Source organism: Egretta garzetta, unplaced genomic scaffold (assembly GCF_000687185.1).
Source record: "Egretta garzetta isolate BGI_Z169 unplaced genomic scaffold, ASM68718v1 scaffold79, whole genome shotgun sequence".
NCBI classification, from domain to species: domain Eukaryota; kingdom Metazoa; phylum Chordata; class Aves; order Pelecaniformes; family Ardeidae; genus Egretta; species Egretta garzetta.
The window spans coordinates 7,481,402-7,502,613 of record NW_009260791.1 but is presented as its reverse complement, the minus strand read 5'-3'; positions in this window follow the sequence as shown (position 1 = coordinate 7,502,613).

The window sequence follows — 21,212 nt, the reverse complement described above, 5'->3', positions numbered from 1 at the left end:
GTTCTAATGACAAATGATTAAAAGCTACTTAGATGAAGTATCAGCTGAAGTGAAATTTGTTATGGTGAACTTTCCAGTTGTAGCACAAGATCTAGGCCTAGCCTGCATTTTCATTACGCACTTTAAAAGACCTACATTAATTCCAGGATGCCTTAATATAAGAACGCATATGTGTACAGACTAACATATCTTCTTTGGAGAGATGGCCCTCAATATACAGGGCTTTACCTCTGTTAGAAACAATACAGTGAGGTTGTTTTGGAAATCAGGACCCTAGTGGGATACTGAAAAATGCTCTGCAGGTGTAGGTACTTAAAAGCTCAGTAGCAGATGCCTATGTGCATCTTTGGTTATATAAACATTTTTTAAACACCTGAAAGCTGGAAATTCAGCTCTGAGTCAAGTTTCAAGATGAAGTTTAGGCTCCTAAAGCAATTTGTATGTCTTTGCAAGTTTTACTCTGTAGCCTTTTTTCATGGTTTTGATGTATTGCATCTATCCGTTACTAAATAATTGAATGAATATCTACATATAGAAATCCTTCTAAACTCAAAATACAAGCCCTATGGTACTGTCCCACAAACACAACACTGGTTCTTATCTCTTCTGAACATGGTTTTTATTTTCATCTTTTACAAGGTGCATCCGTAGAGAGAACAAGCACACAAAATGTACAGTTGTTCAGCCTGTACCTAGTTGTGACTGGAACCTTCTGATCGTTCTAACAATATTAATTAACCATCAGGGGCCAAAAGGTATGTGCACACTATCTTCTGCTTGGATTTTTAGCTTTTTTTTTTTTTTTGTCTTATTTCTTTCTTTCTTTCCACAGGCATCGGCAGAATCATCTTTCGTCTTCGGCTCGGGCGGGATTTTTTTTTTTTTTTTTTTTTTTTTTTTTCTTTTGAGTGCTTGAAGCAGCCAGTGACACAGTACATCAACTGGGTGCGTTACTGGAGGGGAAGATGCTTGGGAGTGTGTCTGTCACTATTGTCGCCTCCCGTAACTAATGCCATGCTACAAGCTGTAAGCAACCTGAGAAGCTTGATTGCGTCAAGGAAAGGACATCTTCACGAATTTGTGAGTCTTTTTAAATTAAAAAACCCAGCATGGCTTACCAAAGCAATAGCTTTAGATACAGTCCTGGGTTCTGTGTGTTTGATCAAAAATCCTAGGTTAACAATTAAGTAATGAAGGTGATTTGACAAGGAGTGTCATTATAAAAGATAAATTAAATAAATCAAGTGATTCACTGATAAAATTAATTTACACATATTTAAACTATGGTTTGATTTGATCATGCTCAGTGTTTCTGTTTCATTATGATTATAGGGACTGATTTCCCAGCGCTTTGCTCTTGATTTATGCTAAAGAATGAGGTATGCCATCGGTTTCAGACTTTCTGTTTCAACTTAATGCTAAATTAACCTTAAATTATGGGTTGGATCTTGTTACATTCCTGATTTCCAAAATTAAAAGAGTGTTTGAGAAGCTGAGAGCAGGGGAGAGGGAGCGAGAAAGTGCAAGGGAGAGAGAAAGCATCGTGCGATGTACTGCCCAGATGTCTCTACTAGGAACTGTCTCTAATGCTGGGAAGCAATATATTACACCGCTGTCCCTACTTCTCTTTTTTATTTGTGAATGTTTGCCAGAGATTATTATCACACTATTTCTCATCAGAGCTGGAGTTCTAGTTTATCAAAGTGTCAGCATAAGGACTAACACTAGGGCAAATTTGCTGCAATATGGCTAGACGGCGAGCCCCGGTCTGACAGCAAACTCACTAGTACGAAACCTATCTCTGTAGCTAAAAATTTTTTTGTAAAAATTATTGGGTAATAAGGGATTTTACAAGTACTTAAGCCTTAAATAGTTTAGTGCGGTGTCTACTATTATAGTTTTCAAAAGCATCTGTATGTCCAGCATGTTGTTTCCCCGGGAAGCTGGCATACAGGCATTTTGAAAAATCATAGTGATTTTTGTTTCTTGTCTTAATGTATGCCTGACACTACAAAGCCTATGCAATTTCTCAGTCACAGGGGTTTCACAGGACAGGAGGTGCCACAGAAGACTCTCAGGAGTCTTCAAACCTCATCCTTAGAGCCTATGCTCAGAGCCACAAGGAGAGTGCCGTCTGGATTTATGATAGTCCCCTCCGTTCTGGTTTTCAATTGCTCTAATCATTGAGGAATTAATCACAAATACTAGAGATTTTCTAATTATGATGCATATGGCAAATATGAGCATGCATAGTCACTCTTTTTAGAAATTTAACTCATTTAACAATAATTGAAAGAAATGCAGAACGTTGTGCTATTTTTCCCTGTTCCCCTTGACAGCAACTCTGCACCTATAAACTTCGGGTATTCCTTACCCCAAAACTTAATTATATTTGACCTCTAAAAAGCTCTCAGACTATTTGCAACCTTTTATATGTTTAGAGTATTCATGAACACAGAAACGCAAAGCTCATGGCTCAAACAGAGTAGGGGACAAAAGGGAGGCAGTAAGATGAGGGGCTGAACGTACCAATGACCTGACATTCATCGTCACATCGATGGTAGTGCATAGCTGTATGGACACCTGCAGTGAACTCTTTGCCAGCCCAACCCCAAATAAACACAACAGAAGGCCACCACAGAAAGAGCCTGCAATGCTTTTTTACAGACTCCAACACTTTTTTTGCAGCTCTGAATCACAGCATCATTCCCACTTACATCACCTGGCCTAGCAGAATAAAGCTGGAGTTTGGGATTGTAATTCCCAAAAGCACCATTAATGCAAGTAATCTTATGACTTCTCCTGGGATCAAATCTCCTCCAAAGTCATGAACCCTTGCTGTATGCTCTGGTGACTAACTAAAACTTTACCTATGCCTATAAATTGATCATTTATGTCAGCAAAGTTTTTACTATACACATTTTTTTCCTCAAGATGTGTTTGGTTAGTGGAACTAGAGTAAACATTTCATAGGATGATAGTAGCAAAACTGAATGGCAAACAAACACCTTTACTGATCTTGGACTTGCTGCCCAGACATCATAGTGAGAGAAGCGTTGGAAACTCGTGGAACTGAATGGAAGACTAGCCACTGCTCTCTGTGAAGCACTGTGTTGGCAATCAAGTCCTGGGCCTGAGGTGCTTATGCAAATAAAACACACTCCATCCTAGGAGTTCTGCGCAGGTAAAAGTTGAATGGTCCCAAAGAGCAGCCATCTACAGGGGACCTCATGGGTTAAGGTCACTACTGACTTTCTACAGGAGAGGGATCAAGGATCTTCTGCCAGGAATGCTTTCCTGGGTCCAGTGTCTCAGGCTCTGGTATTGTTGACAATCACTGTGGGCAGCTGCTATGATGAAAAATTACAAGCACATCTTTGAAGGGGTGTAATATTTGTGAGCTAAAGATTTTTTTTAGAAATAAAAGGCAAACCACACATGTTTAAGAGAGTTCTTTTCTCCTGCCACTGTAGGGACATAAACATGAATTTAAGTCATTTTTTTGTTTGTTTTTTTTCTATGGCTCTGGAGCCTGTATCAAATCTCTAGTGTTACTTATTTTCCTTTTGTCTTAGAAGTATCTTAAGACATTCAGTGTTCACTGGATATTTTCTCCAGAACAAAGACTGTTCTGAAGAAGAACATCAAATGCTAAAACGTTGCATGATCCAAAATTGTTAGTTTTACAAGAAAAGCATTTCCTCCTTTTTGAAAGTTTCTATATTATTATGAGCTCCTTCTTGTATCAGCTTTTTTGCTACTACAAGGACCATTCTGATTAACCAAAAATTAGAAAAAGAAAAAAGATATAGAACAAAACTCCACCCCCCAAAAAAGATGATGCAAAATAGCAACCAAAATATTGTCTTCTACCTGGTCTGTTTTCTTCTCTAGGGTTGTGAACAAAGTGCTATACGAGGTTCTTCATCCAAGATTTGAATAATATGGTAGTGTACATTAGAACCAAAAGTGTATATTGGGGATTGAATGCTCACCTACGTAATCCAGGCCCCTGAGACAGCAGCATCTTGCACGGTGAGTGCTATGTGTAGGTGACGCCATGTTGAACGAAGCTGCACTCGTACACACCATTTATTGCTATCTGTTGTCATTCCTTTTTAAGATGGTTCACAGGACTTCAAATGAGGCAAAAATACGGTTTGCGTAAGTGCCTGTCACTATGCAAATGCACTGGCTCACTCTCTAGGTTGCAACTGTGAAAACTTCGGCTTAGCTGGAAAATGCTGTTTACCAGCTTATGTATTAGGGTTTGTCTGTGAAAGGCAGGTCTACTTGAGCTTTGTCTAAGGGTTAGAATTTGGCTTTAAATATACTTCATTTATTTAATAAAAGCCTCTGTTGAATAATTCTGACTCTGATTGTACGGCTGTGTGAATACACTTCTGTTATTTTTCAACTTAATAGCTTTTCTAAAACTCTGCTATTTCACTCCTGGTCATTTTGAACTTACGCGATTTCATTTCGGGGGGATGACATTTTGTAGAACTGTGCTTTGAAAACATGCTGTAAATCTGTCGTGCAGCTCACCTAATTGCCCTCTTCAGTACAGGGTATGGTTTTGTGTTACACACCATTCAGTTTACCTGCAGTTGGATGCTAAAAATGACAGTTCTGTTTTCTTTGTCTCTCTGTCCCATATATTTCCACTCCATCCCTTATATAAAATCTAGGCTGAAAAGTGACTTAATTCAATTCACTGGTCTGACAATATTTTAGTTGTTATTTTGCATAATCTTCTTTTTTAGTTGTTACTTTGCATTATCTTTTTTTTTTTTTTTTCTTGCTTTGAACGAGTCAGATTTCTGCTCAAGTAGTAAGCTGGTCCGACTCACCCTACAGGCACTGTATTAGCAGGCTGAATGTAAGCAAATGAGGAGCAGACCGTACAGATCATGTATGGCACAAAATAGCATCTCAATGCTGGTTCTTTACTCTTGATGTTAGCTATGTCTGGGCCGAAGTCCCTTGCCCCATGCCGCTTGAGCCAGCTGCATCTGCATTGCCTGTAGCAGCAGGTTTTGAGCTGCACTGGTTTTGATCTCTGAATCTTCCCCACCTATGCCAGAGTCATCCCTCTTGACAAGCTGGCGTAGGGGTGCTAACAGAGTTTTGGCTCAAGCCTGCATGACGATATTGCCATACTGATCTGAATACCAGAACTTACAGCCATTTTTGTCAGGCCAGACTGTAAAGTTGCAGCATCCCACTAGAAGGGGCTGGCCAACACAGGCAGCAGAGCAGGGTGCTCTCGGCATGGCTGCGGTGGGTCACCCTTAGCAGCAAGGGAGTGAGCATCCTCATCACCTGGGCTCCAAGCTCCTGGCGCCTGTCCTACCTACAATGGAAGTGGTGAGAGACAAGCAGTACTAGTTTCTATTTTCTTTCTGTAAAAGAAAATGTGTAATATAGGACTGAAGAAACATACAAACTTTCACAGACCTTTATTTTAACTGGGGAATTTAATTCTATGTAAATATATTGCATTTAAGTAAAATAATGCAAATATATCTATTCATTTTAATTAGAAGACAGTTATCTGCCTGAAGGACCTTTTAATGATTTTATTGTTAGACTTTTTCTGTAGAATGAAGAAAAATTGATGCGAATAAAATCATCTGAAGTCTCTGGGATACAAATCCTATGTGTCTTCTACATGTAAATTTACATATATTTTGGAATGTAAATACAGTGACAGCCTACTTCATATGGGGTGGCAATAGAATCTAATAAAAAGCATAACAAAAAGTGTTGATATGAATAATGGAAACTTTGTGTTTATGCACTAGAGACAACAAGAATTTATATTAAATTAGGTAACTGGAAATATGCATAATTTTTACCATCACTAGAAAAATACGTGGTGGAAGTCAGTGAGGGTAGTTGGTTACCATTGTCATTTGTCTGAGTATTACCAAAAGACACAGTTGACTAGAAATAAAATACAGCAAGTGTTTTTAAAAGAAAAGAGCAAATCACTGCAGTTGCTTCTTTATCGTTCATAGCATGGGATGCATATTAGTCACCATAAATGCTGTGCTGGGGGAGTAGGTGCTTTAAAATCTTTCTTCCTCTTCTGGAAACCTCTTGGATGAAGAGTGTAGAAGGAAATCCCTAGAGAAGAATAAACTATCATGTTTATAAGAACATCCTATTGACTGACTAATTGGAAGGATACTAAAAAATTCCGAGGGGAAATGATCTAGAGTTCTATGACTTTTACAGTCAATACTTAGAGCAAAATTTTTTTATAACAGCAGAGAAATTGGTTTAAAGTGAAAATACTCTGTATCAAACTTCCTAATCTGATCATAGATTCAAAACCAAACAGTGACAGTGAAGAAAATGATCAAATTTACCATGTGGTAGAGAAAAAAATTCCTGTACTGGTAGTGTGGCTGTAAGTTCAAAGCTGCTTTACTACTTAAATTTGTGAGAGTTTATTTCAGTAGGAAAAGAATCAAATACTGCATTTGACAAACAAAATTATTATCTTAGAAGAAAGAAAATGAATGCCTTATATCTACAGTGCCCTGCCCAAAGGGTTGGTCTCTCCTCTGCACTTCATTTTCATGCCACCTTCTATTACAACAAAAGTACTGCAAATGCAATCCCAGCAATGTCACTAAGGGAGAGTCTGCAAGCAGAAGCAGAGGGGGGTTCTCTCTTTACAATAGAAAACATAGGAAAACTCATGAGCCTTTCGGGGAAGGGATAGGGAACAAGCAGAGGAGCAGGTCAGTGAATCCAGCATTTTACTTTTCTGGGGAATTCCCGCACCAACGATTGCCCATCTTTCATTTAGTTTCTGATCTCTCACCTCTTCTGTCTCCCCTCTCTCTCTGTCAAATTTCTTTCTCTCCAGTGGACCGTCTTCAAGAATTTACTGTGTCAATTGCCAGCTATTTAGAGTTATCCTACAAAGTACTACTTAGCCTTTGTTACGAAAAGTTTACCTGATTGTAGCAATATCTGCAGAAAAAAACCCCTCTATAATCGTTACAGAAATGTGATACAGCTGAGCCATATCAGTTTATTTGAATGTCCAGAAAATCATTTGTATAGTTTGTTTTTTTTTTTAAATGATGAACTGCAGTTTTGGTGAAAATAAATAATGATGAACTTGAAAAAGATACAACTTTGTGCCATATTTTTCTTAATTTCAAAGCCATCTTTGTAAGACAAGTTACAAGTTTCTTTTCAGTATCTTTGCAGTGAAAATATCTTACACACATATTATGAACTCACAAGCCCAAAAAGTAAAATTCAGTTTATAAATTCAATATGCTGTACCTGTCTGCTAGTAAATAAATACAAAAGAATATTCAATTCAGCAATACATTAGACATACCACATATCCTTTGTACTCTTCCCAGGGAGGATATATACAATATGAAAGATTTATATGGATTGGTTTCACATAATATCATGCTTTTCTTGGCGTTACCTTTTTTGATAGCTTGTGTGTATAACATCAGCAGAGCCTAGAAGTCCGTTTTCAGCTGGAGCTCTGCTACAGCTCTGTCTATCACATAAACAAGGAATTAGCATGGCTCTCTTCAAACACAAGGCACTTATTCTGAAGGTCTTTCTAGCTCCGACTCTGATTGAACAGCATTCTGCCATAAGTTCCTGTGTTATTTCACTTCATCCTAACATTTCATTCCCTTTGTCAGTTCTTTCTGGCAAATACAAATGATTCGCGTGGTGAGGAATGAGAGGGGAAATGCAAAATAAGCTGTCCTTTCTCAGTGTCAGGCCTGCTCGCTTCCTACTTCCCAGCTCACACCCGGAATGTAAGGCATGGTTTGAAGGGGTGTCAGCAGGCACGCAGCAAGGGACGGACAAGTCTGACCTGAAGTTTGTGGTCAGACTTATTTTTTTCCAGTGACGGCATGCTACATTTTTAGCAGCAACATTACTTCAGGGTTCATCTCTTCTGCCAAAGCGGAGCATTTTGGATTTTGTTTGGGAGTCCTAGGCCACTGGAAATCTGCACTGCCTAGACACCAAGGTGTGCTGGAGAGCACCCTGGGCTCCCTTTCTAAGGCAACCTGTGTCAGTGTATTGGGTTTGCGTGGCCAGGTTTTGGGGGGGCTACAGGGGTGGCTTCTGTGTCTGACAGACCCAATGCCAGCCAGCTCCAAGACAGAGAGAAGGCTCAGCCCATCAGCAACAATGGTAGTGCCTCTGGGATAGAGTATTTAAGAAGGCTGAGGTCAGTGAAGAAGGAGGGCAGGAGGTGCTGCAGGCACCAGAGCAGAGATTCCCCTTGCAGCCCATGGAGGTCCAAGGTGGAGCAGATCTCAACCTGCAGCCCAGGGAGGACCCCATGCTAGAGCAGGGAGATGCCTGAAGGAAGCTGTGACCCTGTGGGAAGCCTGTGCTGGAGCAGGCTACTGGCAGGACCTGTGGACCCATGGGCAGAAGAGCCCAGGCTGGAGCAGGTTTGCTGGCAGCGCTGGTGACCCTGCAGGGGACCGTGAGGAGTCCTGCCCCTGAGGAGGCAGGAGCAGCAGAAACCACAAATGTTGAAGTGACCGCAACCCCCATTCCCTGTTCCCCTGTGCTGCTCAGGGGAAGGAGGTAGAGAATTCGGGAGTAAAGTTAAGCCCGGGAAGAAGGGAGGGGTAGGGGGAAGGTGTTTTAAGATCTAGTTTTTATTTTCTCATTATCCTACTCTTATTTGGTTGGTAATAAATTCATTTTTTTTCCCAAGTTGAGTCTGTTGTGCCCATGACAGTAATTGGTGAGTGATCTCTCCCTGCCCTTATTTCAACCCACAAGCCTGTCATTACATTTTCTCTCCCCTGTCCAGCTGAGGACAGGAGTGATGGAGCAGCTTTGGTGGGCACCTGGCGTCCAGCCAGCGTCAACCCACCACAGCAGGTGGAGGTGCTGCACATAATGCAGTTATGTGCATCCCAGTGCTCCCTACAAAGAGGGCAACATAACAGCAGGTGCTGCTCACCTGCAAGTCTTCATAGCTCCTTAAACATCACCAAGCCCTCACACCTTGCACACATTCACAGTCCTCAGGCACACATTGTAAAAAGCCAATCGGTCCCATGTATTTGGCACCACAGAAGTAGCAAAATGCCTAGGAGCAACCTAAGCTCAGAAGAGATTCAGGCACTCATCAGTACAGAGATGAGGATTCATCACAGCTCTGGCAAGGAGGCTGCCTGACAGGACTGTGTTCTGAGCATGGCAGAGCTGCCCTAGGCTGGCTGTTCACAAAGCTAGGAAGAGTTACATTTAAGTCCAAAGAAGTATCCACATCTGTGACACCAGCCTTTGCAGATGACACTAACTTCTGCAGACAGGCAAGTCTCCAGAATCCAGGAAAGCCACCTGTAACTGCTTTCTCCTCTCCCCTTCATAGAGAGCTGAAATCAGGACATGTGGACCAGCTAAACATCTGGAGAGGAGCTGGGTTGTGGTGAGTATCTTCAGTGTTTTGGGAGTGGGGAGCAAGGGTTGTGTAGGCGATGGAGGACCACTCTGCTTAGACTTGGGTCATCTGATAATGATGGGCAAGTTCTAGCCCAAGGCAAAGGTAAGACATAGTGCTCTTGGGGGAAAAAAGGAGCATTTCAGAAACAATTCACCCCTCCCCTATACATCTTCTCTCCCCTTCTCCTGTGTGAAGGGGAATCCTGGACTGCTCATAGATGGAGCCATGCTCTGTACTCGGGAGAAGCAGTGGTAAGTGTAGCAGGTTGGCTGGGAACTCCACCTGGTAGCAAGCTGTGCCATGGCCAGGTTACTGCTCTGGCTGACTACAGTGCTAGAAGATGTTTCTTTCCCAAGGGACACAGACCTTCCCAGGCACCTGCAGGTGACTTGTGCACACAACCCTCCTTACCGCTTCTATGCCAGCCTGGATTAACTGCCATGGCAGCATGTTCAAGCTGTTCTATGCAATTGCTGAATGAAAACACACCATTCAGATTGGTAAATATTTACCTGGCAGGGCTCTGTTATGATTACATGGTGTGATCTGGTCGTGATCAGGCCCTAGCCACCCCACCTAGACATCTTCTCAGGCACCTCCCCCTTCTTCTGGCCTTGGCTTGAGTCATGGGCTTGTTGAGGCACAAGTTAAGCATCCTTCCCCCTGGGAATTTTCTGTGCATCACTTTGGTCACATTCTGGTTGCTTTACCTCCCCATTGATAGCTCAGTTAGCAAAACAGGGTATGGCTCTGCAGAGTATCAAATAACTCTAGAAAGGAGAAAGGAGTTTCCTGGCCACCCACTGGGACAGTAGGACAAGTTGGTGACTCCTGCTTTTTTCTGTGGAAGTGATTCCAGGTGAAGGGACAACAGCAGGGTTATGTGCCAGGTTTGGATAAGGGCCATGTCCCACCCACTTGTCTCCTAGCTCCCCATGCTGCCAGGTCCTTGGGGAAGCACTCCATTAGTACAGCTCACAAATGTGTAGCCTCCAAGAATAAGGAAGTTTGGGAAGGGAGTGTTGTTGGTAACTCCCTGTGTGGACCCTGACAGACTAGTTAGGGCCATATGATCCATAGCCCAGGGACTGTACCATCTGCAGGGCAGGTAGGTAGCTCAACATGATGAATGTCTCTCTCTGCTGTCAGGGAGTACCACCCTACATGTGCTGAAAAAGAGCAGAATACCTGGACTGGAGAAGGTGAACTTGGTTAGTATAACTGGTTGTAGTATCTGAGCCACTTGAAAGTGAGAAAACATGGGAAGCACCCTTTTCAGGCATCCTATATGGGCTTGTTAACTTGGACATAGGTGTACATTTGAAGTGGTAAAATATGAAAGTATTTTTCTCAATTTTTCTGCAGAGAGGAATGTTTAGCACTAGATTTGCATTGTGCACATGTATGCTTCACACTTGTCCAGGCACTGCCATAGCTAGCAAAGATTTCTGGCCATGGCAGGTCTGGAGTGCTGTGTGGTTGGTGCTAGCTTCTCTTGTCCTTGCCTGGCACTTGCGAAAAATGAGACTGTTTTGGACTATACCTGAAGCCTGGTCTACAGACAGAGGCAGGCCTGCTCTTCTCTTGTACATGGGTACGGGTCAGGTGAGGATGCTAGATCCCTCCCCATTTGCCTAGCCACCTGATGGCGATGAGGGTGGTTGTAAAGTAAGCTGACTGCCCCTCAGTTTCAGGATGGAGCCCGAAGGACAGCAAAAAATGAGGTCTAGATTATTTAGAGCATGCTGGGGTGATCACAGGAGATATCCAAGGTGGGGGAGTTTACTGAACTTTGCATAGCAGAAAAACTTCTGTTTGTAGATTGCAAAGATCCATGGGATAGATCAGGGCGCTCCCTCCAAAGCATTCGATGGACAACCTGATGGGTTTTGCCAAGGCCAGGGCACTGAACGGGGTCTGGCAAATGATACACGCATCTGTGTGCTGTTAACGGAGATAGAATGGGCACAGCCAGAGTAATCAGTTTAATTAAATGCTTTGTATCTATAATTTGTCTGATTTTAGAGCATATAAAATTGAAATTAAACTTCTAATATATTATTACAGGAACATATTCTGTTTCCTTTATGTCCCATTATAGCTGTGATTAATATATTCAAAAGTATACATTACACTGCCACAATAATGAACAGAGCTAAACGAATATAAATATCCGCAGCAAAATACAATGAAGTCCTGCAGTGCAATGGTAATGTTAGTCATTTTTGCATGAATAAATGAAGGTAGAGTGTGAAATTCCATAACTCTGCTATGAACCAAAGCCTCCAGCCAGCATGGAGTGTCAAGTCTTTGCAGGACTAGTTTGTTGTAAATATTTACTGCTACTAGTTTAATGCTTAGTCACAAAATAAACATTTTTATTCTTCTAGGTGATCCCCTGTCTCCACTGTGTTCCATTTTCATTCTTTTCTGGAAATGAAAGCTTGAGATTTGATTTTGACAGGGTCAATTTTGGATGTAAAAATCAGCAGAGAAGCACTTGCTCTATTCTCTCACTATAAGTGATTCAGCACTTGTGGCTGGTTGCTGAGAATCCTTTGATGCAGAAATTTATTGGCCAGATTCATTGATCTTTTAAGACTGGAGGAGAACAGTACCATTTGGTCTCAGCTCCGTCATAGCATAGACCATAACTTTAACTGAATTAGAGCATATTTTCAAGAACGATACAATCTTGTTTGCATAGAAAACTCCACATGCTTTTGTAAGCTACCCTAAAGATTAAATATTGTTATATTTAAATATCTGCACCTTGTTTCTCTTCCCAATTATCTAGTTTGATCGTTTTCATCCACTGTATCTCTTACTTAAGCTGGGCAAGTGGTGTGGTTTTTCTTTCAACAGATACAGGATATTAATCCATCCAGAACCACATGAATGTGCCTGTAAGTCTGCATAAAATATTGGTGGAAGCTTATATTGGGAAAATATAGATTGGCTTTTATTTTCAAAGAGACAAAAAATGTAACAATATTTGGGGTTAATTCATGTCTTTTCAATAAAGAAAAATAATTTATTTATTCAACTGGTTAAATAAACTCTTTTAAGCTTTTTTCTTCTAAAACATTTTTAGATTTCCCATTAGAAGTGCTACAGATAAGGCTTAAACCTCCAATTTAAAAATGTCTTAATGAAAACATTGAAGTGATTTTGAAAGACATTTAGCAAATGTTGAAATGAAATATTCTTGTATCTTAAAAATTTCCCACATTTCTATTGATCTTCTTTCTTTTCAGATACATTTGCCACCTTGTACTGAAATTTGTAATTTTCTTGGTTCTTCTGAAATACTACTTCACATCAAATGAATCGATTACTGAAATAAAAAAATCAGCAACCTATAATCATTATTCTCTTGACGACAAGACTAAGGAGTCCTTTACTATCCAAATCTTTTCCAGTGCAAATACATAGAGGGCATAAACAAGTCAGTTCTTATTTTGTTTCCAAAGTACACTGGAGCAGTAAAAAGTGCAGTGTAAGACAGGCTTTCCAACCTTCTGCCCAGGCTTGCAACTCTTTTGCAAAGTCTTCCTGATTTAAAATGCAAATTCTAAAAGGGTATATAGATTTTCTAGTACTTTCATTACCGAACATAAATTCAGAAGTACTAGCAATGTTGTTATATTGATTGACATTCGTAAAATTGGATAATCCTGTAGTTTGGAAGGGATCTCCAGACCTTGTCTGGAAGAATGTCCTGCTCAAAGGAGTGCCAGCTAGAGCAGATCACTGAGGGTAATCCCCTGCCTGTACAAAGATTACCTTAAACCACTGCACTGTAACTTGTATTCAAATGTTATTTGCCATGAACCTTCATCCTTTTTCTGAGTCACCTCTTGCCAGGTGAGTTAGTGACAGCTAAAAAAAGAATTGTTTATGTCTGTTGACCTTTCAGATGCAATCTCCACATCTTCCTGGCAGATCCCCCGTGCACGTTAAAATAGCATAAAGTAACTCCAATGCATTTCTAAATGTGCTATTAAGGGTACCTTTGGCATGAAGGAATCCTGAGATGCCCCAAAGGCAGCTTCATATCTCTCCTTGCTGTCCCTGCCACAGGGACTTGCCACGATTAGTTTGGGGATGGAAGAGTAAACCAGGAGTGTCATTCCCTCTATGACTGGTGGCTGGTTGCAAGACCTGTAGTTTTTCTGCTTTTTCGGAAGAATTCTAGTTTGTGTTGGGGCTTGCTTTCACCTCAGGTAGGTTCTGGAAGAAGGGGAAGCCATTGGCTGCTGCCTTCCAGGGGGCGTCTGGACGAAGGCCAGAGCCTCCGTAGCCTAGTCATTTGCACACCTTTAGATCCTCTTTAATCCAGGCTTAGTAGATTGAAGAATCCAACTGACAGGCTCCCAGGTTATGGGGGCTGCAAAAAAAATTGTTTGAACTTAAAAATACACAGTCGCCTGCATCCCAGGTGAAGTGCTCTCAAAAGCAGCTACTGAGCATTTTGTCCTGCCTGCAGGTTTTAACAGCGCTTGGATAAAAACCGTAAGTAGGAGCAAAAAAGGTCACATTTCCACATCATGGTTGAAAAGTTCTCATAGGAACGGAAAATGCACATTCTTCTAGGAATCTGGAGAGAGTAGAAAATGTTTCTTGCTATTTATCTTGCTGATTATTAGGAGGAAATAGTGAGTTCCTGGGCTAACCACTTTTTTTGACAAGTAAAAGCACGTTGTCCTACTTAGAGTTCAAATAAGGTTTTAGTTAAGTGTTTTGCTCTTTTCTGTTAATGTACTTCTGTGCTGCTGTCTTCAGCAGGCTATGCTTGAGCCAGTTTTTTTTTCTTTTTTGAGACATTCACTATTTCTATTTTTGAAAATAAAGTTCTGAAAACTATGTCAATGTCAAATACTGGGTAAAAACCGCTAAAGGTGATGGTATCAGAATGTGGTTTTACAGGCTCGTATAATTTTTGAAAGTGACTAAAAAAAAGAATAGAAATTCCTTTCCTGACATGTTATATCTTTTAAAAAGTAGGTTTTCTTTGTTCAGCATAGATCCTTGAAGGTCTTAAGCAATCCCACTAGAAACTTGATTTTATTAGCATTTTAAAAGAAATACTTGTGGAAAAAAAAACTTTAAAATTTATTTGAAGAACTTTGGAACATAGCTTTACTTTACTCATCCACAGTATTGTCTGGTCTTTTAAAATAAAGAGAACTTTGCCAAAATTGGCTTAATGTTATAATAGCGATGGTCTCGTGGTCAGTTGCAAGCTGACGGCTGATGGTATTGTTAAAATACTTAAAACGTAGCACTAAGTAATCACTCCTCTGTAATATATGGATCTATCTGGGAATTTGTTAGTAACCCTGGTCCTAAACCCTGGATTTGACAAGCAAAGTTTTTTTGTCTATGTTATGACCAGTTGAAACTACTGCTTTCATTTTCAGGAAAATGGGAGTTTAATTTACAGCAAAAGCAGGTTCCTTCCCACTGCATCACTTTCTGCCCACTTTCCCTAGCACCACTTCTGCACTTTCTGCTGACTCTGCTGGCATACGAAAGGGCAAGAGCGACAAGCAGTCACAGGACCCTCAATGTATGGGGGAGGGACTGAGGAAATCTTTTTCAGGTCGAGTGGTTCTTAAGGATTGTATTTCTGCTATCCAGTCCATCAATTTATTTTCAAAATGTGCCATATAAAAACCCCTGACTATTTTCAAAGTACATCAAAAGTTACATCAAGTCACTTAAAAATCTTAATTGTGGGGAGAAGCAAGAGATTTTGAACAGCTCAACTCGCTTTCTTTAAAATCCCCGTGATTACAATTTCAGCGTAGAAAATACTCCTACACACTAACGCTTTGCCCCATCTCTGGGTAATTTTCAGTGTAACTTGTGGCACCTATCAGAATGGCTTACTCATGAGAATTATGCACCATTCTGAGGGCTGAGGAAGTGAGTTTTTGCAGCACTTCCCAGGCAGGCTGTGTCTAGGTCTGTGTTTACCCCTTTTAACGACAGGCTTGGACCTAATTCTTCAGCCTCAGGAAATATGTATGGGAGGACTTTAATTAGAAAACACAGAAGAGAGTTAAAGAGCTTATGTTTCAAAGAAACAAATTGAAAATTGAGTATCCATATCAAGGTAGCACTCTATCTATAGTACGAACAGTCAAGGAATCTGAATGAGAGGAAATGGAGTGAAAATACTCAGTTGGATTACAGCATAAAAATAAACACACAGTCTGAACTGAATTAAACTACTGGCATTTATATTAAAATGTAAAAGGCTATAAGAATAGTATATACATGATTGAAATACCCTAAGATCATCATGCTTCAAAAAACCCCACAGATTTACATACTTCTGGAAGATTTATTAAAAATGCACTTTTAAAAGAAGAATGAAGAAGATGACTATATGGCATTTTTGAAAACTACCAAGAACCAAGGAGAAACCTTACCTGACACAGGAGAACATATAGCAATCATTTGACAGATTGCATTTATTTAAATGGTAGATAAAGTAGAATATTGCTAACTTAACTTCTCAAGTTACTGTTGAATCTTGTAACTTTGGAAATGAAACCAATGGTAGTGATTTTCTTATTGATTTACTCAGAAGTATGAGTGTTATATTAAGCACATGATTTTCTAAGATTTATGAAAACTGCAGTAGAGCAACTTGTTTTCAGAGTGTTCTCACTTCAACTGTAAGAGCATATGAAAGGGAATATAGCAACCACTCAGTTAAAAAAAAAACAAAAAAAAACACAACCCAAAAAGAACGCTACACAATGTTAAACTTATATGTGAAGGAATAAATTTTCCATTAATCTCAAAAAGACACGCGTTTATAAAATCATAGAATCATAGAACAATTTGGGTTGGAATGGGCCTTTAAAGGTCACCTAGTCCAACCCCCCTGCAGTGAGCAGGAACATCTTAACTCAATCAGGTTGCTCAGAGCCCCGTCCAACCTGGCCTTGAATGTTTCCAGGGATGGGGCCTCTACCACCCTCTGGGCAACCCATTCCAGTGTTTCACCACCCTCATTGTAAAGAATTTCTTCCTTATATCTAGTCTAAATCTGCCCTCTTTTAGTTTAAAACAGTTACCCCCTGTCCTATCGCAACCGGCCCTACTAAAAAGTCTGTCCTCATTTTTTTTTGGCAAATTATTGCAAATTATTTTAGAGCAAATTCATTACTAGTTTTTCTTTGTTCAGATTGCCCAGTCAGGATTGTTAAAGAAATTCACAACACAACCTATAATTTACAGCTACCAAATTGAAATTAAATCAGATAAGGTAGGCATCTTCCTTTTTAGAAAATGCAACCAGAAAGCACAACTTTTTCTATTTTAGGGCTCTCTATGCGTTGTTTGCTATAGACTTAATGTACAAATGGAACCTAATCATTCTGCTATTTGTGGCATATCTTAGTAAAGCCACTTTATCTACCTATCTAGTCATTAAGTGCCTACCTGGAATTTGTGTGTGCCAGAAAAATAAAAGCATGGAAAAATAATGATGGATGTTCTTTCTTTTAATGTAATTTCCTCTTATCCATTACATGGGGAGAAGCTGTGACCCTGTAATCAGTGAAATATATGCTTAACTGCACAAACTTCACATGTTGAACTTGGCTCAAAAGAATTACCAACACGTAGAAAGATAACACATACAAGGATGTTCACACCTATTATCTTAAAGAAAAATAATGATAGCAAGAGTACCACTCTGCATTTTTCTGGTGGTTTCTAGGCTTTTTACAGATCTGAAAATAATGAAGCCTAACAATAACCTGAGAGATGACATTGCAATTTGTTTGTGGATCTGAACTGAAAATCTGAGCTGTAAAAATGAAGAATTAGTTACAGTAAAGGGCAAAAGCACCTATAAATTAGGTGCCACAACTTGTAAGTTTAAGGCACCTGGTGCTAAGAATGGGAACCAAAACCAGACTAGATGGTCAGGCTCCCCTTAGCGATTTATGCGAACTTGCTATTCAAAGCACCGTCTGGTGAATGGAGAGTGATGTAAAGATGCTCAAAGGAAGTTAGGGAAGCCACCTTAGAGGATATGCAACTACACCTCTTAGTTCAAAGAGCTGAGCGCAGTGGAAAGTCAACTAGGGAAACAGAAGTCTTCACCTTTTCTCTTCAGATGGGGAGTATTCAAACTTCTATGTCCGTGGAAAGATCCAAACCACAGACAAGAGGCGAGTGTTTCCCTTGGAGTTTTCTATTGGAGCTGTGCCACCAGGCAGAAAGGAAGGAAAGTCTCACATGACTACTACGACAGTAAAGAAGAGCCTGATACCATGGTTTGGACACTAGCTGTAAGGGAGGATGCTGAAACGCTGTTCTTCCTATCCATCCTACGTCAGACAATCGCTACAGAACAATAAAAGAACCAAAATAGTTACAGTGCTGGAACTGGAGTCCAGGATTCCTGCCTCCTAAGGAAATGCACTGGGCAATACAACAGTGATCTGACAGCAGGTCGATAGGGTTTTTCTGGATATGTTTGTGCCCTGTTTTATATATGTATCATTATTTTTAAAATCTGGCCCTAAGCAATTTGTTGATTCCACATAGCAATTTAATGGCAACACTAATACATGCTTCCGTACCATGACCAGCAACTGTAACTCCTGCAGAGCGCTCTTGAAAGAAATTTTAAAAGCCTGAGGCAGATGTCAGCAATTCATGTGACGTACAAAGGTTTGGCAAATGCCAGAGAATCTGGTTATCTCTCCCGAGGGAGAGACAGGGGTTTTGACAGCTGACAGAGGAGTTGATTTTTTTCATTGTTTGGAAGCAATGGGTTTCATATCCCAATGTAAGGTGGGGAAACCATGTATGTCTCTGGGCAAGACTTCTTCCTTTATCTGTGTTCCTGACAGGTATTTTGAGGTTTGGCTCAGCTCAGGGGATTATTCGCCACTCACCGCCTCGCTTGCATCTTATTGTATTAATGAATCCTATACATGCACGATGGGAGAAATTTGGATCCTAGTGGAGTTATTGGCAAACATCCCACTGACTAAACAGGAGACTTAGTTGAACCCCGTGACGACTAAGGACATGGATGGATTCCTGTGGGGTGTTTCTCAGCAAAAATGACCTGCCCTGCAGCTGCCAAGCCTCTGAAATAAGGCAAACATTAGCTATCCCATCAACTCTTTAAGTGGTCCAGGTAATGTATTTAACCGGAAATAGAAACGAACTGTTACTTTTATTTCTCAGACAAAGCTAAAATGACACTTTTAGAAAAGAGAAAATAAATGTTCTTTTTTAAAGCAAAGAGCAAAATCAACTAGTCAGCTTTCCAAATGCAATCTGTGTGATTAATGTGTCTCGAAATACAGACATTTCTATAAAATATTAATTACTTCACTTCTGGACTGTATGAATTTACATTTAGCTGTTTTGAAATTCTGTCTGTATATTTTATGAGTAAATAATATTTATTAAACTTTTTGATCACAGAAATCACTTCCTGTGTAATTTTACTCTTTTTGTTAAAAAAATTGACAGGCACAATAGAAGTCCGAGGAGCTACCTAGGAGCAGAGATGACTTTTGTGAGCAGGAATCTGAGGAATGTGCTTATTATTGCTTATAGCTATAGTGTCCAAAATTTCAGACACATGTTGAAGAGTGGCTGATTTAAAAAAAAAAATTGCTTTTTAAAAAAAGATAGCATCATTGTAGCTTCTCTAATTTAAATGGTTTATACAGGGAAATCTATATGGAAGTCATGAATACAGCTCAAATGCTTGATTTACCTCAGAATACCCAGAATGACTGAAATCTGTTTAATTTTCTGTTTTGCTGAAAATAAAAATTCCCCTAATTGCAAAAGTAATTTGGTGCCATATTAGTTGTTTGATGTAATAGGGTTTATAATCCATAACTACATCCTTTGCTTAACAAGATTATACTCTGCTTTCCTTTCAGCCTTATTAAAGATGAAATTCTGTAAAGTAGGACTAGATTATAAGATAGCAAAATGGTAATAACGATAGCTACTGTTTAATAAACACCATATTTTCTCTTATTCATGTGTTCAAAGACAGAGAGGAGTGCCACACCTCTTTCATGTGCACAACAGATTCACTGTCAGAAGGGGAAGAAGTTGGCAGACTCATGAATAATGCTGAAGGAGGAGAGCAGCTGTTTAGTAACAAAACCTTCTTAGCAGAGCCTTTCAGCCAGTTGCTGTACCATTTGACGTGGTACTCGCGAGTGTGCGCGCGCACGCGTCTGTAACTGGAAAGGCAGGAATGTAGAAAAAAAGATCACAGTGGAAGCCCTGATTATCATATGAACTAGGTAAATATGTCAGTTTTATAAAAGGAAGGTATTTTAAGGTTTTAAATATGAAAGAACCACCTGAAAGGAACCTCTCCTCTGGCTTTTTTTAAACTTCTTTTTGTCAGCACAGCATACCTATACAAAGTACTCTGCCACTACTTCTGTTTCTGCAACACCCCGTCAGGTAAATCATGGCTTTTGAACAGTCAGTGGAAATTTTGCCATTCATACCAACCGGATCAAAATTTTACCCTATGACCTTTCTCAACTTTACCAACATATATATAAAGAAAAATAGTCATGCAGTTGGCAAAGACAGTGCAAAAATTACCAAGGAAGAAACATTGGGAACTAAAAACATCACCAAGAAAAAAATGCACCTGAAAAAAATGGCAAAGAATGACTTTCAGACACCAACTGAGACAAAAGTCTGTGGTGTTCTTTATTGGGACAGTTCCCATAAACGTATATGCATGTAAGTTGTTCCTACTCAGTAGAGTAGTTGTCTTGACTGCAGTCTGTGAAGCCTATATATAGAGAATGGGAAAAATAGGCCTGGTACCCTGAATTCATACCACTGGGCAAATGGAGAGAATTGCCTATTTATTCAAGGCAATTAGCATCTATTATGAAAACACGGCTGTTCTGCATTCTTCACACAGGCTGAAGAGCCACATACACCTTTTTTTTTTTGAAAAAATGGAACACACATGCAGGAACAATAGTTTTCTAGAGGATATATTCCATAGCTGTGTTTGCTTTCTGTTGTCCAGGGACTCCAAAACACATTCTTCACGCCAAGGATTTAAAGATACCAAGGCTTTGCTTTTTTTCTTTCCCAATTTGGGCTGTTGTACTTCATGGCAGAAATTACCTTAGAAGAGACGTGTTCGGCATAATGTCCAAAATTCCACTGTAGTAATAAATTTAGATATGCATTTAAAAGTGTTCATATGAATCCATTAACTCATTTTACAATGACAATAAAAGATCTTTTTTTCTGTTTATTGTAGGTGTATAGCAACTTGGGCTTTTATTTGGCAACACCTTTTAAGACATGTTTGCTCAACTGACTATTTTCATGCATATGTGTTTTAATGTGTGATTTAGGTGTAAAGTATTTGGCGGAGGCATATAGAACCCATTTTGGAGTCACAGTTCAGAATCCAGGTTTTAAGGAGTCAATGTTCTTAATGTTTTGTTAACTTACTATGAGCTCAGATGGCCTGAATTCTCCTAATGTAGTCTCATCTGACTACATGTCGGATTCGTACCACTGGGCAAAAGAACAGAACTCTCTCTCTGTTGAAGGCAATTAACACCTATTAGGAAAATAATGGCTGTTTTGTGTTCTTCGCACTGAAAAAAGAGCCACATATGCTTTTGGTGAAAAAAGAGAACACATATGCACAAACAGTAGATTTCCAGATGATGTATTT